Below are 17,537 nucleotides of genomic sequence, written 5' to 3' on the forward strand. Positions count from 1 at the left end.
AGTTTTTGCCCAAAAAAATCAAACTGAGCATTTTCCAAAAAATCCGACCGTGTGTACGCTCTATCGGACAAACTTTTTCGGTTTTAAAAGTCTGGCCACCTCCCTTCAGACAAAAATCCACGGAAAAGTTGGTTTGAAGTCCGATCGTGTGTACGAGGCTTTACACTGTACAATGTGACTCAGCACAAAAGAGATAAGCTGATTGGCTAAGATATTAAGTAAGATACATCACTCACTAACTACACTGCCCAGTGCCCATTTGAAAGAACGATACAAGTACACAAATTTACGAACAGACAAAGAAACGGATTTACAAAACACACAAATGAAAATACGAACATACAAATGATTTAAAATACGGAATGCAAATCGTTCGTTATAGATGGCATTTTCGTTTTTGCTTTTTCGGTGTTTCGTATTTTGGCAAGATTGTCCAATCATACGTTCGTATTTTCGTTGTGTGTTATTGTGCTTGTTCGTAATTTTCGTATTTTGGTTCTTTCAGCTTTTCAGATGTTTAAATTGATCCGAATGTAAGAATACTAACAAATTTGTACGAAAATCCATTTGTTACGAACGGGAACGCACATGCCTATAAAAAAGGTTGGGTATAAAAGAGCATCTTGGAGTCAGAGGGGGGTCATTTACGAAAGGCAAATCCACTTTGTAATACAAGTGCAAACTACAAGTGCAAAGTGCACTTGAAATTTCACTGAAAGTGCAGTTGCTGTAAATCTGAGGGGTAGATCTGAAATGAGGGGAAGCTCTACTGATTTTATTACCCAATCATGTGCAAGCTAAAATGCAGTTTTTTTTTTATTGTCCTTGCATGTCCCTCTCAGATCTGCAGCAACTGCACTTCCAAGTGCACTTTCAAGTGCAAAGTGGATTTGCCTTTAGTAAATAACCCAGAGTGTCTCTGAAGTAAAGATGGGCAGAGGTTCACCATTCTGTGACAAGCTGCATCCGAAAATTGTCAAACAATTTCAGAATAGTGTTCCTCAAAGTAAAAAATTGCAAAGACTTTAAATATATCATCATCTACAGTACATAATATCAAAAGATTCAGAGAAACCGTAGAAATCTCTGTCGAGAAGGCCGAAATGCCATATTTGATGCATGTGATCTTCAGGCTCTTGGACAACACTGCATTAAAAAACAGGCATGATTCTGTGAAGATATCACTGCATGGGCTCAGCAATACTTCCACAAATCACTGTATTTCCTGATATGTAAAACAAATAATGCATTCTGTATGCAGGTCAATTAATCGTCTGGCCGATTAATAGATTATGAAAATGGTTAACTATTGTCAAAATTGATTAGTTGCATCGGCCCTAGTTCCTTCCTAGTACTTTTCATCAGATTCTGTGTGAACCAGTTTTAGTAAATCTCCCCCTTTAAAATAATCATTAAAAGTATCAGATGTGTTTTGGTATTTTTCTTTAACCTTAATATTGACAACATTGTGATAAGTATAATACCTGCTTGAGTACTGGATTGTTGTGCATTGTATTTTCTAAAAACATGAATAAAAATCCTCAACGATAACAGAAAAAGTGCAATTTTATTCTGTCATTTCTTTTATAGTGACCCCAAAAATGACATTACTGATACAATAAACAGTAAAAAAACAATAAAAAATAGAGGCACTTTACATTTTGTATCTTTTAATGCAATACAAAACACAAATATTTTTTTTTTACATACATAGGCTTGCGCATGGGGTGTGCCTGGGCACACCACAATCACCCTGAGCTGTCTCCCGAGCTCTTCCCCGAAATGCTACATCCAAAGAGTGTGTATCCAGTACTGCCTGTTAAACAGTTTCACAGGCAGCAGATGGTGAGGCTTGTCAGAGCCGCTCAGTGTGTGAATTGTCAGATAATGTAACTGCTTGCAGAGAGAAAGACCAGCTGTCAAAACTCAGCGGTAATGTCAGGGGTGGGCGGGACCAAACAGCCAATGGGATGGGGTCTGTGCGGGCGGCTAATTACATGTGGCTCTGCCCACTTTCTTAAGTAGCCTAATCATTGGCTGGTGTTTGATTGCTGCTTGATCCCGCCCATCCCAGACATTGTGGCCGAGTTGTGACAGCTGGTCTTTCTCCCAGTAAGCAGTTACATTATCTGAAAGTATCACACACACACACTGAGCGGCTCCTGCAAGTCTCACTATCTGCTAAATGTGAAACTCCCCCTCTCCCCCATCAGTACTACCTATCAGTGCCCATAAATGCTGCCATTCAGAGTCCATCAGTGCCACCTATTAGTACCCAACCATGCGGCCTATCAGTGCTGCCAATCAGTGGCAAAAATGTACTGCCCAACAGTGCCAATCAGTGCTGCCCATCAGTGCCAACCCGTGCTAAATATTGGTGTCAACAAGGGGCAGCTATTCGTGCCCATCATTTTAGCTAATCAGTGCCAATTTAGGACCAATCACTGCACTGAGCTCAGGGGTGGGAAGATTAAATCAGCAGCCAGGCACATTGTCCATGGTTAGGGGCTGCCTGGTGGGGCACACCTGAAATCTGTTGATGTTTATTAATGCCACATGCCAATCTTTTGTATAATATGTAATCACCACACAACTATTTACAATTAACTACTGGAGGTAAAAATAAAAAAAAGTGTCAGTAAAAGGCCTGCCGCTAAGCACTGTTGCGTGTTTCCACATCACAAAAAAAAAAAAAAAAAAAAAACACAACACAGAAGAGGCCATCTCCAAACTGTTCCCGCAAAGTTGGGAGCATGAAATTGTTCAAACTGTCTTGGTAAGCTGACGCCTTAAGAGTTCTCTTCACTGGAACTAAGGGGGCAAGCCCAATCCCTGAAAAAACATCCCCACATCATAATCCCCCCTCCACCAATTTGGACCAGTGCACAAAAAGACACGGATGAGCGAGTTTGGGGTGGAGGAACTTAACTGGCCTGCACAGAGTCCTGACCTCAACCCGAAAGAACACCTTTGGGATGAGCAGAGACTGAGCCAGGCCTTCTCGTCAAACATCAGTGCCTGACCTCACAAATGCGCTTCTGGAAGAATGGTCAAACATTCCCATAGACACACTCCTAAACCCTGTGGACAGCCTTTCCAGAAGAGTTGAAGCTGTTATAGCTACAAAGGGTGGACCAACTCAATATTGAACCCTACAGACTAAAGCCTCATACACACGATCAGACTTCAAACAAACGGTTCCTTGGATTTTTGTCCAAAGGGAGTTGGCCGGGCACACCCACAGCATACACACGCTCTGACTTTTCTGCAAACTTTCCCAACATCACATGTTTTTTCTGCTCTTTTCTGCCACCCTTTGGTCAACTTCTGCTATTGTTGGTTGATTTTAACATTGGTTCTGGGCATGCGTATTTTCACTTTGTACAAAAGTCCGATGGCTTGCTGTACACACGGTCGGACTAGGCACCAATCTGACTTTTGTTGCCGGAAAGCGTGTCCGCTTGCAGAGCGAACTTTTGTCCGATGAAAATCGAAAAAGTTTGTCCGATGGAGCGTACACACGGTCGGATTTTTTGAAAACTCGCTAATTTTGAAGTTTGTTGGCAAAAAGTCCGACCGTTTGTACGGGGCTTAAAGCGGGGGTTCCGCGGGTTTTTTTTTTTTTAATCCCTCGGGCGCTCTTACCTTGTGGAAACAACCACTCGTGTGTGTCCCACTGTTATAGCCGCCCGCATTGTGTTTGGCCCGCAAACGATTCTTTTAAAATTAGTAGATGGACGTTTCCATCTTCAGTGTGGGCACTCTGAAGCCCAGCAGGCATTTACACTTGTGTTCCCTCAGCTAAAATGGCAAATTAGGATCCGCCCTGGTCACATGACCGGCTTGCCGAGTCACGTGACCCGCGAGATTACGCTACAGCGCATCTCCTGGGAGTCTCGACACATCACTCCCAGGAGACATTGTGCTGATCGGGGAAAACTAAACTACCGCGCGGAAAGGTTCCAGGAGGAAGACAAAATGCTGCCAAATCAAGGTAAGGAAACAGATAAAAAAAAAAAAGGCGGATTGTACATGAACGATGGGTAATGGTATGGATGAAACAAACTTGAATTTTAGGGTGAACCTCCTCTTTAAGACTGGAATGTCATTAACCACTTACCGACCACCCACTGTAAATGTACGTCCTGTTTTTAAAGCTGAATATCTCGGTAACGGCAGCAGCTGCTGCCACAACCGAGGTATCCAGCTTTACAGTGGGCGGCCGTGTGAACGATAATGGCGGTCTCCGCGGCGGATTCGCCGCAAGATCGCCGTTATTGGTGGCGGGAGAGGGCTCCCGCCGCTCTTCCGCCGCTTACCGGAGCCGTCGGTAGCGGCGGAGGAGATCGGATGCTGCCGCCTTGTGTGTGAGGACTTGAGTGAGGGCAAGATGGCCCCCACCCGTCCTCATAGCTCTGCTGGGCGGAAGTGACGTCAAAACGTCAGTCCTGCCCAGCGTCTTAAAAGAGACAATTTTTTTGGTGTCATTTTTTAAATGACAAATTTTCCTTTTTTTTTTTTTTTTTCTTGCATTAAAGTCTAATTATGATATCTGAGGTCTTTTTGACCCCAGATCTCATATTTAAGAGGACCTGTCATGCTTTTTTCTATTACAAGGGATGTTTACATTCCTTGTAATAGGAATAAAAGTGATAATTATTATTTTTTTTTTATTTCAGTGTAAAAAATAATAAAATTAATAAAAATAAATAAGAAAACCCCAAAAAAAAATTTTTTAAAGCGCCCCGTCCCGACGAGCTTGCGCGCATAAGCGAACGCATACGCAAGTAGCGCCCGCATATGAAAACGGTATTCAAACCACACAAGTGAGGTTTCGCCCGGGATCGTTAGAGCGAGAGCAATAATTATAGCCCTAGAGCTACTCTGTAGCTCAAAAAATGCAACCTATAGAATTTTTTAAACGTCGCCTATCGAGATTTTTAAGGGTAAATGTTTCACACCATGCCACGAGCGGGCGCAATTTTAAAGAGTGACATGTTGGGTATCATTTTACTCGGCGTAACATTATCTTTCACAATATATAAAAAAATTGGGCCAAATTTATTGTTGTATTATTTTTTAATTAAAAAAAGTGAATTTTTTCCAAAAAAAGTGCGCTTGCAAGACCGCTGCGCAAATACGGTGTGACAAAAAGTATTGCGATGACCGCCATTTTATTCTCTAGGGTGTTAGAAAAAAAAATATATATAATTTTTGGGGGTTTTAAGTAATTTTCTAGCAAAAAAAAATGTTTTAGTCTTGTAAATGCCGAATCTGAAAAACAGGCTCGGGGCTTAAGTGGTTAAAGCGGGGGTTCCGCGGGTTTAATTTTTTTTTAAGTTTTCTGGCGCTCTTACCTTGTGTAGGTAAAAGCTCATCTGTCCCAGTCTTTCAGCCCGCTGCAGTGGTAATCGCAATAAAACGATCTTTTATAAAATCCTAAGATGGACGTTACCATCTTTACTGTGGGCACTGTGAAGCCCTGCTCGTTCTTCTTCCGGGATGCGGCGAATCCTGACACGCTGGCGAAGTCACATGACCCGCCAGACGTCACGTGACCCGCGAGATATCGCGGGATTTCGACACAGCGTGTCTCCTGGAATTCTCAGGAGACGCTCCCAGGAGGGAGCGCTGATGGGGGATATTCTAAAACCACGCCCACTCCCGCGGGGAATAGTGAGTGACAGCTCACAAAAGGGCCTCGTTTAAGGTAAGGAGGCCGATTAAAAAAATTAAATAATCGAACACATTGTGTACCATGGCAGACGTTTTTAACAAGCAGAACTTGTAAATTAGGGTGAACCACCGCTTTAAAGTTCATGTGTGTGTAAAGGCACGTGTCACAATACTTTTGAGTGTGTGGCAAAAAATAATTAAATTAGAGACAAGGTGATTGGGATAAGTGGGAACGGTTTTCTCCACTTGTGAGGCTGCTTTGATTTACACATAAAACAAGCCTAAATACTTTGAAACCAGTGGTGGACAATGAGCAGGTTCTGGCAAGTTTTTTCTTCTTTTATTTTAAATGTACTTCATACACACTAGGTCTTCAACTGGTAATAAAAAAAAAAAATATAAAAAAAAAGTACCTTCTGAAATAAAGGTTGATCAAATCTCTGCTGTGCCAAGCTTCAGGGGACATCACGGGCCTTAATAGAGAGCAATTGAGGCCTGTACACGATCAGAAAAATCATACGAAAAATAGAAGAATCAATTAGAAAAATCGTACAAAACCATCAAAAAGGGTTTCCCAGTGCTAAACCTTTTGCCCTGGTTCACATTGGTGCGATTTGACATGTAAAATTGGCAGCAATGGCCAGTGGCGTACTAAGTGGGGGGCCACACGCTGGGGGGTGTCAGGCAGGCGTCCCCCCACTGAAGCGGAGATAGTGAGTGGTTGGGTTTAGATAGTGGGCGGGTTTAGACAGCACCCCCCCCCCCCACAACTGAAGCGGAGACAGCGGGGGTGAGTGGGCGGGTTGAACTTGAGACAGCGGGTGGGTTTAGGCGGCGGCGCGTAAGGCTCAACACAGCAGAGAGAACCTGAGGTAGGGGCATGGTTTTGCGGGGGGGGGGGGTCGCGTTGGGGTGCGAGCCGCACCGAATTGTGTGCGACACCCGACACGTCAGATCCCCTTCTCTCCATAGTCACGGCTCTGAGCAGAGTGAAGCCGCCTTTCCCCTCCTCCTTTATGTCGACACAGGGGGAGGGGAGAACCGGACCAGTCCACTAGTGCTGTGATCATCTGAGGTACATAATGGGACTGTGGGGGGGGGGGGGGGGTCTGTGTAACATGCAGGCGTCCAGAGGTGCAAGGTGCTGTGCAAGGTGCTGTGCAATTTAAAGGGGTCCAGTAATGCAGGGTGCTGTGCAATGTAAAGGGGTCCAGTTGTGGAGAGGGGGTACACAGTAGTGACAAAATATATTGAATGATACAGAGGTATGCAGGGGGCACAGTGGGGTGTTTTTACATTTTAAGGTGGTGGTGGGGGGGGGGGTGCTAGATATAGGATCTGCCCCAGGTGCCAAATACTCTAGGTACGCCCCTGGCAATGGCAGTCCTTATCGGTGCGACACTGCATTCAGATGAACTTGCACCATTTCATTCCCGCACTCTGTGTGAAGTCTATGGAACCAAAAGAAAGTCCCTGGCCCTTTCCATAAAATGCACAGATGTGAGCTACATCCTTAGGAAACCATGTTACATGGACTGGAGTGTGTTTCTTCAAAACTGAAAATGATAAAAAATAAAAAACTTGTGGGGTTTAACCAATCATTTTTTTTGTACAATTCCCCTTTAAGGGGGCATGGCAGGGGATGTGTCCTATGTCTACATACTTTTGCCAATAGGTGTCCCTCATTCCCATCTCAGAATGTTGAGAGGTACAAGTACAGTGACAGTGCATATTTTCCGGAGGTCAAGTGGTTAAATACTAAAAATATGAGCTCACCAAAGATACAGAACACTTTTTCCTTAAGGACCGATGCACACAGGGGTGTCCAATTTTTTTGAAACTATTGAAAAGTTACAAAACATCATGATGCCCAATATAGGTATGAGCAAGGAACACAGAAAATAATTGTTTTCTAGGTCACCTTGCGTTGCACCTGCTTTGATCTCTGCAGAGCAACACACATGGTATAAACAAGCGCCAACCGTAATATTTCCAGAAAAGCTGTACAATTCCTATTCTGATAACCACCAGGTTTCTCTAGAAGGGAAAAAGGTTCATTTAGGTTCTGTTTCCACTATTGCAACCAAAAAGTCGTGTGATTTACAATGCGACTTTGCAATGCGATTTGTGATGCGTTGTCATGCGACCAGTTAAAACCATGTGACAAAGTCACACTGAAGTCGGAAGAAAGTAGTGCACTTGAGTCGCACCAATTAGAACGGGGACCATTGAAATAGAACTGCACGATTAATCGCGGAGAGAATCGCGATCTCGATTCTCCCCGCCCGCGATCTCCCCGTGGGATGACCCGCGATTCTTCTGTGTTCACCGCTGGTTCCACGTAACCAGCGTGGAACGCAAATGCCGCCGATATCGAAACCGACGTCAGCAGCCTGCGCCGCTGGATAGATGCCTGAGCTTCTCTCACAACAGTAGTTTGTATCCATGCGCCACCCAGTGGTTGCCGGCGGTGCTGCTCCTGATGTATTAAACCTTCTCACAGTTCTGTACAACTGTGTGTATCCATGCGCCACCCAATGGTTGCTGGCAGTACTGCTTCTGATCTATAAAAAAAAAAAAAAAAAAAAAAAAGAGACCGGTGATATGTCTATAATGTTAAAGACCATATAACTCCTATGAAAAAAATCAGAATCAAACTTTTATTCTTCTTTTTTCATAGGAGTTATATGATCTTTAACATTATAGACATATCACTGGTCTCTTTTTTTATATATTCATATTTTCAGATAAATCACAGGTTTATTTATTATTTTTTGGGGGGGGGTTCTGGCATTAAATTTTTGAGAATCGTGATCTTTTGTCTAAGCAAAAGAATTGTGATTCTCATTTTGACCAGAATCGTGCAGCCCTACATTGAAATATATGGGTTTTGACTTGTCATGCGACTTCACATGTGTCAAGTCGCACAACTCAGTAGTGGAAACAGAGCCTTAAAGAAGATTTCTACAAGTCACTTAGGTTGCCAAAATTATGTTATTCTATACCCCCCCTCCCCCACACACACCCCTAAGGAACCGGTTCATATATACAGTGCGGAATGTGAAAACGTGTATACAGCATCTCAGGGCATTGAAGTGCACATTCAGTTATTAAAATTTTAATCTGTATTAAACCCAAAAATGTAATCTATTGCAGCTTACCACCCTGCCAACGGTAGATAGTTTGTCTCCATGTATACAGATACATTCTGCTGGAGAGCTTGTACTTTTGAAAAACAAACAAACAGACTTGCTGGCTTGATCACTAGATGAAAATAGAAGAAAGAAAACCTTAAAAAAGGAAAATACAGCCATCACATCTAAAGCCCGATACACAAGATTGGATTTTCCGCAGACAAAGCGTAGGCCTTTTGTCTGAAGGGCGTTGGCCATGATTTTGTCGTGCATACAAACAGCACACAATTGTCGGCCAACAAACATGAAACTACGTTTTTTTTTCAGCTCTTTAGCGCCACCCTTTGGGCACCTTTTGCTAATGTCGTGTTATGTGAGCATCACTTCCGAGCATGCGCATTTTTACTTTTGCGCGACGGACTTGTGTACACACAATCGGAAAATTTTAAAGCCTGCCATCCATCATTTGTCAGTGGAAAATCTGACAATTGTCCGATGGAGCGTACAAACGGTCGGATTTTCTGCCAGCAACCTGTCATTACACAATTCCCATCGGAAAATCCGATCGTGTGTACGAGGCTTAAAGGGGTTGTAAAGGTACACTTTTTTTTTTCCTAAATAGCTTCCTTTACCTTAGTGCAGTCCTCCTTCACTTACCTCATCCTTCCATTTTGCTTTTAAATGTCCTTATTTCTTCTGCGAAATCCTCACTTCCTGTTCTTCTGTCTGTAACTCCACACAGTAATGCAAGGCTTTCTCCCTGGTGTGGAGTGTCGTGCTCGCCCCCTCCCTTGGACAACAGGAGAGTCAGGACGCCCACTAACACACAGCTCCTTTGTCTATCTGCAACATAGAGAGCGTCCTGACTCTCCTGTAGTCCAAGGGAGGGGTGAGCATGACACTCCACACCGGAGAGAAAGCCTCACATTACTGTGTGTAGTTACAGACAGAAGAACAGGAAGTGATGATTTCTCAGAAGAAATAAGGACATTTAAAAGCAAAATGGAAGGATGAGGTAAGTGAAGGAGGACTGCACTAAGGTAAAGGTATTTTGAATTAGGCGGGGTTACGCCGGGCCATTTGCACTACGCCGACGTAACTTAGGAGGCAAGTGCTTTGTGAATACTGTACTTGCCTCACTATGTTACGTCGGCGTAGTGCAAATGGGATGCGCTACGCCGACCTAAAGATAGGCGGCTGTACGTGAATCTAGCTGAGTATGTGCAAGATATCTCTAATGATATATTATGCATTTCTAGTTTGTCTAATACAGGGGTCTCCAAACTTTTCAAACAAAGGGCCACTTTATTGTCCTTCAGACTTTAGAAAGGGCTGGATTGTGGCCGGGGGGTGCAGAAAATGTCCTGGGCCCAGCACCAGTAAGAATAAACGTGGCCTCAGGGTTGGGGGTCAGTAGGGGGAGAAGTAGGGCCCCTATCAGTAGGAGGAATAGTATCACATCATTGATATCAGTAGAAGAAATAGTGCCCCCTTGTTGGTGTCAGTGGAAGGAATAGTGCCCCAAGGGCCGCATATAGGCTAGCAAAGGGCCACATCTGGCCCTCGGGCTGCAGTTTGGAGACCCCCTGGGTCACAAGTGTGGAAAAAAAATAAAAAATAAAATAAACACACACCCCACACAAAAAGGGGGTTAAACACCCTATATAATACTTGCAGGGTATCCATGTGCAATTGATACGGTACTAAGGGCCATGGGTATCCCCCATGTGGGGGGGGGGAACATCTTTTCTGGGAGCTGAGATTGTATATTAGGAGGCAGACAGCCCAACAGGAAACCCCTCCAAAGGACGTGCATCAGGCTGTGGTATATGAGTGAGCATGTGTGATCGCAAAGGCTAAATTGGGGCTGTAAAAAGTAAATGAAAATTATAAAAAGGTGAGTGATATGTGTATTAAGTAAACGGTGCATAGAGTTCTTAATAGGGAATATATATATATATGTGTGTGTGTGTAATAAAAAAAAATGGCATGAATATGATGCAATCCCCCGAAGGAAAAGAAGAAGGTGTGCAGTCTGGGTGACAGAGGAAATCACAGACAGTTACCTGGTGACATCGCACAGAGACAGGCTCTAAGACATGAAGTGCATGTGAGAGGAGAAAAGCCAGAATGTGAACAAGTCCCAGAAGTGATATAAGTAGCACCTAAGGCTCCCTGGGCTCCTCCCATAAATAATCATGGATAGGAAACCAACACCCATTGTTGTCTGGAAAAGTAAAGAGTATGGTGGGTACAAAGTAAAGGAAACACCACACAGGGGGAAAACAAGAAAAGGGTGAGAAATCACATGAAGATCCTGCAGTTTCACAAAAAGGGAGAAGGGCGAGGAAAAGCAGGGAAGTGTGCGAAAGATTAAGGAACATCCCCAAAAATGTTTACTTTTGAGATTAACACAATTTAAAAGGTGACAATCTTTGACAATATACAGAATGTGGTATGACATAATGGCACCCTAAACATGGCAACCAAGACACACGATTTCTTACATCAGAGTCCTCCCTTACATCCCTGCCCTTACATCAGAGTCCTCCCTTACATCTCTGCTCTTCATCAGAGATCGCCCTTACATCAGAGTCCGCCCTTAATCTCTACCCTTACATCAGAGTCCGCCCTTAAATCAGGGTCTGCCCTTACATCTCTGCTCTTCATCAGAGTCCGCCCTTACATCAGAGTCCTCCCCTAAATCTCTGCCCTTACATCAGATTCCTCCCTTACATCCCTGCCCTTACATCAGATTCCTCCCTTACATCAGTGTCCTCCCCTACATCCCTGCCCTTACATCAGAGTCCTCCCCTACATCTCTGCCCTTACATCAGAGTCCGCCCTCACATCTCTATCCTTACATCAGAGTCCGCCCTTACATATCTGCTCTTCATCAGAGTCCGCCCCTACATCAGAATCCTCCTCTACATCTCTGCCCTTACATCAGAGTCCTCCCTTACATCCCTGTCCTTACACCCTTACATCAGAATCCTCCCCTACATCTCTGCCCTTACATCAGAATCCTCCTTTACATTCCTGTTCTTACATCAGAGTCCTCCCCTACATCCCTGCCCTTACATCAGAATCCTCTCTTACATCCCTGCCCTTACATCAGAGTCCCCATAGATAAATAGGAAGAAAGAGGTGCTACTCCTCATAAAATAATATGCTGTGCAAAGAAGTAAAAATAAAAAAATAAACACTCAAATTGTTCACCAGGATTGTACACCAAATCACTGTGAATAAACAAGTATTTTACACCATGTGCTAAAAAGAGGAATCAAATGGCAAAAAACAAAAGCCTCCATACAAATCGTGTGTCAAGTGATAATCAGTTCATTGCACGGAAAATCCTCCAAACACAATGCCTTTGAAGAGGGTGATGAGAGCTTTTCAAACAAGAGCTCCACCACATGAGAAGAACGCTCACTCCCCATATAAAGGTGACCTCTGAAGGTCTCAATCACTCTTCATAGAATTACGCCGGGTCTTTAAGGCTGGATTCACACCTAGGCAGTTTTAGTTCTTTTTGCAGATTTGCACTACAGAACGTGTTCCATAGGAAACCATGTTAAATGAACTGTAGTGCAAACCTGCAAGATGCAAAAAGCACTAAAAATGCATAGGTGTGAATCCCGCCTCATAGGTGATGCAAACCACAAACCCAAAAACATAATGTAATCATGGTGCAATGTTTTATTCCAATAGGGAAATAAAAGCAGAGAATATATTGCACTTACATTTATAGGGGCTTTAAAAGCATCAACAAAAAGAGACTTTGGAGCTTGCCTACAGAGTGTGCGTTCCACAAGTAGCGTGTAGGGTTGCGTGGTCTCTACGCATTTCGCACTCTGTGCGTCCTCAGGAAGCCCCTTTTTTTCTTTTAAGGTGGCGCCATTCTTTATCACTTTGAATACATCAGTCCCCATGACAACAACATTTCCATTAGAGTCACCCTTAAAGCGGTAGTTCACCCTCCTTCACCTCATTATTCCATTACTTTCGGCATCGTAGCGCGAGCTACGGTATGCCGGTCTTAAATTTTTAATCCCCGTACTCACAGTGCTATCGATGATTGAAGAATCCGACTCCCGCGGGGAATGGGCGTTCCTATGGTGAGAGAAGGTGATTGACGGCCGGCTCTGGCACGTCACGCTCCCCGAAGACAGCCGGAGTAGGTCTCGGCTATTCACAGCGCCTGCGCACAGGCTATGCGCAGGCGCCGTGAAGAGCCAAGCCTATTTCGGCTATTTCCGGAGAAGCGTGACGTGCCAGGGCCGGCCGTCAATCACCTTCTCTCACCATAGGAACGCCCATTCCCCGGATTCTTCAATCATCGATAGCACTGTGAGTATGGGGATTAAAAATTTAGGACCGGCATACCGTAGCTCGCGCTACGATGCCGAAAGTAATGGTCTAATAAAAAAAAAAAACTTTTTTTTTTTTTTTTAACAGGGTGAACCCCAGCTTTAAAAAAAGAGTCCATATCAGAGTCCTCCCTTACATTGATGCCCTTTCATCAGAGCCCATATTACAACAGAGATCCCATAAGGGTCCCCCTTTATCTCAGAGTCCTTCATTACATTTCTGCCCTTACATGAGAGTCCCCCCTTAGATGAGAGTCCACCCATACATGAGGAGTCCACCCATACATGAGGAGTCCACCCATACATGAGGAGTCCACCCATACATGAGGAGTCCACCCATACATGAGGAGTCCACCCATACATGAGGAGTCCACCCATACATGAGGAGTCCACCCTTACATTGATGCCCTTACATTGATCCCATAAGAGTCCCCCTTTATCTCAGAGTCCTTCATTACATTTCTGCCCTTACATGAGAGTCCCCCTTAGATGAGAGTCCCCCCTTAGATGAGAGTCCACCCTTAAATGAGGAGTCCACCCGTACATGAGGAGTCCACCCGTACATGAGGAGTCCACCCGTACATGAGGAGTCCACCCGTACATGAGGAGTCCACCCGTACATGAGGAGTCCACCCGTACATGAGGAGTCCACCCGTACATGAGGAGTCCGGAGTCCGCCCTTACATGAGGAGTCCACCCATACATGAGAGTCCACCCATACATGAGAGTCCACCCATACATGAGAGTCCACCCATACATGAGAGTCCACCCATACATGAGGAGTCCACCCTTACATGAGGAGTCCACCCTTACATGAGGAGTCCACCCTTACATGAGGAGTCCACCCTTACATGAGGAGTCCACCCTTACATGGGAGTCCATCCTTACATGAGGAGTCCACCCTTACATGAGGAGTCCACCCTTACATGAGGAGTCCACCCTTACATGGGAGTCCACCCTTACATGAGGAGTCCACCCGTACATGAGAGTCCACCCGTACATGAGAGTCCACCCGTACATGAGGAGTCCACCCTTACATGAGGAGTCCACCCTTACATGAGGAGTCCACCCTTACATGAGGAGTCCACCCTTACATGAGGAGTCCACCCTTACATGAGGAGTCCACCCTTACATGAGGAGTCCACCCTTACATGAGGAGTCCACCCTTACATGAGGAGTCCACCCTTACATGAGGAGTCCACCCTTACATGAGGAGTCCACCCTTACATGAGGAGTCCACCCTTACATGAGGAGTCCACCCTTACATGAGGAGTCCACCCTTACCTCACACACTTAGGCCCAGTTCACACTGGTCTAACATGTGCTCCAACTTCAAGAGCACAGGTCGCATGACATGTAAAAATCAATGGTTCCTTATGAGAGCCTTCCTAACTTGTGTTGGTCCAACATTGAAAAAGGTTCCTGCACTACTTTGGTCCGATTGATCCAGATGTAAACATCCCTTGTAATAGCAATCTATCGTGACAGGTCCTCTTTATGAAGAGATGCAGGGTCAATAAGACCCCACATCTCTCCTCTAGCCTGGAAAGCATGAGATCGGAAAAAAAAATCACTGATCTCATGCTGACAGCCGCGATCGGGGCTTTGTTTACATCCGAGGGCCCGGGCATGACATCATATTGTCGTGCCTGGGCCTCCGATGGTCATAGAGATGACTGGTGACCATCTAGGAGAGCCTGGAGAAGCACCGGGTGGCGGTGGGACATCCCGTCACCTGTAAGAGCGATCAGGCAACAGAACTGTTCATTCTTATCGTGAACAAAATCGCCGCCTGAAAATAGTGATGTCTGAATGATGCCTGCAGCTGCACCCACCATTCAGATATCCCCGCACAAAGTCAAGGACGTCAGATGACGGCGTGCGATATTGAAGTGGTTGAGGCTCATTTCTCATTCCGGAGAGGAGCGTTTGGTCGCAAAAACAAAAAATGCCTGCCATTCTAAAACGCACTTTATCGCTAGGCGTGTTTAGTGCTTTAGTGGTGTTTATTCATTTCAATGGCCAAATTAAATGAATATTCTGGCCAATAAAATAATAGAACGGCCAAGCGCTAGACGCACCTAAACATGTTTGGAAAACGCGTCTTTGGGCGCAGTTTACGCCGCTTTATCCTCCTCTGGTGCACAGGGGTCCAGGGGAATAATAAAACCCATCCTGTGCACATGGGGCCAAATACATTTCGGCTGCTGCATAAAAATGAAAAGATGCCTCCAGCACCCAATCAGATGTCTGCTTTCATGCACCAAGCTGAACTAGGACAATGAGCCATGGACTGTGAGTGCCTGTTGATAACACTTTTATTTCTGGTTGAATAACTGGTATAGTTTATATTTATGACAGAGGTGTGGCTGTAGTCTGGAATAACATTGTGTCCCTGGTCCTATCAGGTGTGTCTGTGAAACCCGCAGACATTAAACTCACACATCTATTTCTGTGAAACAAAAGTTAGGGACCATCTGCACTGCTCTCTTCGGCTCTCTCCAACCTCTGCAACGCCGCTTTTGATTGGCGTAGATTTGCTGTCCCCGCCCAATCCTAGCCGTCTGCACCAATGAGCGGAGGGCTCTCTGCGCTCCCGCGCCCGGTGCCTCCCGACCAGAGGAGGGAAACCCTCAGCAGTTTTAGGCCTCGGCCGCGGGGTGTCTCCCGACCCGTGTCCTCGGAGCTTTCCTTCGATAGATATCGATAACTGAACGCCAGCTCTCTCCATATATGCCCTCCACTCACGGTTTTCTGCTGCGAGCCGCCCCCGGTGACTTGCTACACATTCCTTGCGGCCTGCTACCTCATCCCGACTGTCGCTTGGCAGACGGTCCCTAATTTTTAAGAAGCGGCTCCTTTAAGTGTGTAGCTGTCTAAGGATATGCCTGAGCGGATTTAAAAAAAAATTGTAACCGGGATGAAATATAAATAGTTGGTGGATGTTGTAATATGATATCAATTCACCATTTATTATATGTCAGGGAATGTGCCGGGGAGAAATTGTGGTGAAGTGTAGAGTGAACTCTGTGCCGTTATACTCGCAGGGGACGGGCTCTGAGGTGTGTTAGGTGAGGAGAGTGAAAACTCAATGTAATATATCCGGCAATTGTTTTATTTGTATAAAAATTCAGGACCCTGTCAGGACGGGGCGCCCCTCCCCCACTCCTGGCGGGGTTTTCCTGTTACTCCCTTTTGTCAGGCATGAGTGAGGGCAGCCCCGGCGCGGGGTCCTTGTGACATGAGGTCCTATTTAGTCTGGGTCAGGATCAGCGCGGCTTCAGGAGGGAAACTTTAGCGGCTTTGTCCCGAGACAAAGAGCAGAGAGCGCCGCCGAGCCCGGATTGTCAGGGGGTGAAGCTGTATCAGGTGAGGGGCCCCCGGGGGCCACAAGGGTAGTGAGGGGGTGCAGCCGGGTTCCGCTCTCCCTCCTCCCCCCGGGGCACTGCGGGGACGGAGAGGGGAGGAGGCCGCATCGTGACTCGGAGCAGCCAGTCCTCCGCCCGGTCCTGCTGTCAGTGCTGAGCAGGGACCTCCTCCACCGGTTCCTGCATGTGAGGAGGAGGAGGAGGGCGCCGATGTACACTCACTCTTCCCATTCATTCCTATGGAGGGACAGGGAGCATGCACTGCCCACCCAACATCACCTGCACTGCCCACCCAACATCACCTGCACTGCCCACCCAACATCACCTGCACTGCCCACCCAACATCACCTGCACTGCCCACCCAACATCACCTGCACTGCCCACCTGACAATTGCACTGCCCACCCAACATTGGATGCACTGCCTATCCTGATCCTTTAACATTACCTGCACTGCCCACCCAACATTGGGTGCACTGCCCATCCTAAACACCCAACATCACCTGCACTGCCCACCCAACATCACCTGCACTGCCCACCCAACATCACCTGCACTGCCCACCCAACATCACCTGCACTGCCCACCTGACAATTGCACTGCCCACCCAACATTGGATGCACTGCCTATCCTGATCCTTTAACATTACCTGCACTGCCCACCCAACATTGGGTGCACTGCCCATCCTAAACACCCAACATCACCTGCACTGCCCACCCAACATCACCTGCACTGCCCACCCAACATCACCTGCACTGCCCACCCAACATCACCTGCACTGCCCACCCAACATCACCTGCACTGCCCACCCAACATCACCTGCACTGCCCACCCAACATCACCTGCACTGCCCACCCAACATCACCCGCACTGCCCACCCAACATCACCTGCACTGACAATTGCACTGCCCACCCAACATCACCTGCACTGCCCACCCAACATCACCCGCACTGCCCACCCAACATCACCTGCACTGCCCACCTGACAATTGC

At 46.0% G+C, this 17,537-nt stretch overlaps 1 protein-coding gene and 1 long non-coding RNA gene across 3 annotated transcripts in view; one reads left to right on the top strand and one right to left on the bottom strand.

Annotated features, from left to right (window-relative positions):
* Positions 1-6,059: 6,059 nt before the first annotated feature.
* On the bottom strand, positions 6,060-16,169 carry LOC120943432. 2 transcript variants are annotated; one of them, XR_005750289.1, is made up of 3 exons: positions 15,929-16,169; positions 8,838-8,940; positions 6,060-6,171 (listed from the first exon to the last, which is right to left on the bottom strand). It is a non-coding gene; the product is annotated as an uncharacterized LOC120943432 (long non-coding RNA). The 2 variants fall into 2 exon arrangements; XR_005750288.1 differs by lacking the exon at positions 15,929-16,169 and adding an exon at positions 10,877-10,981.
* A 219-nt stretch (positions 16,170-16,388) lies between these two features.
* Positions 16,389-17,537, top strand: part of UBE2I (ubiquitin conjugating enzyme E2 I) — a 37,421-nt gene continuing 36,272 nt past the window's right edge. The window contains exon 1 of the mRNA XM_040356724.1: positions 16,389-16,549. The gene's annotated coding sequence lies outside the window, so the exon portion shown is untranslated. The remainder of the gene's footprint in view (positions 16,550-17,537) is intronic.

This window comes from Rana temporaria, chromosome 6, assembly GCF_905171775.1.
Source record: "Rana temporaria chromosome 6, aRanTem1.1, whole genome shotgun sequence".
In the NCBI taxonomy this organism is placed as follows: domain Eukaryota; kingdom Metazoa; phylum Chordata; class Amphibia; order Anura; family Ranidae; genus Rana; species Rana temporaria.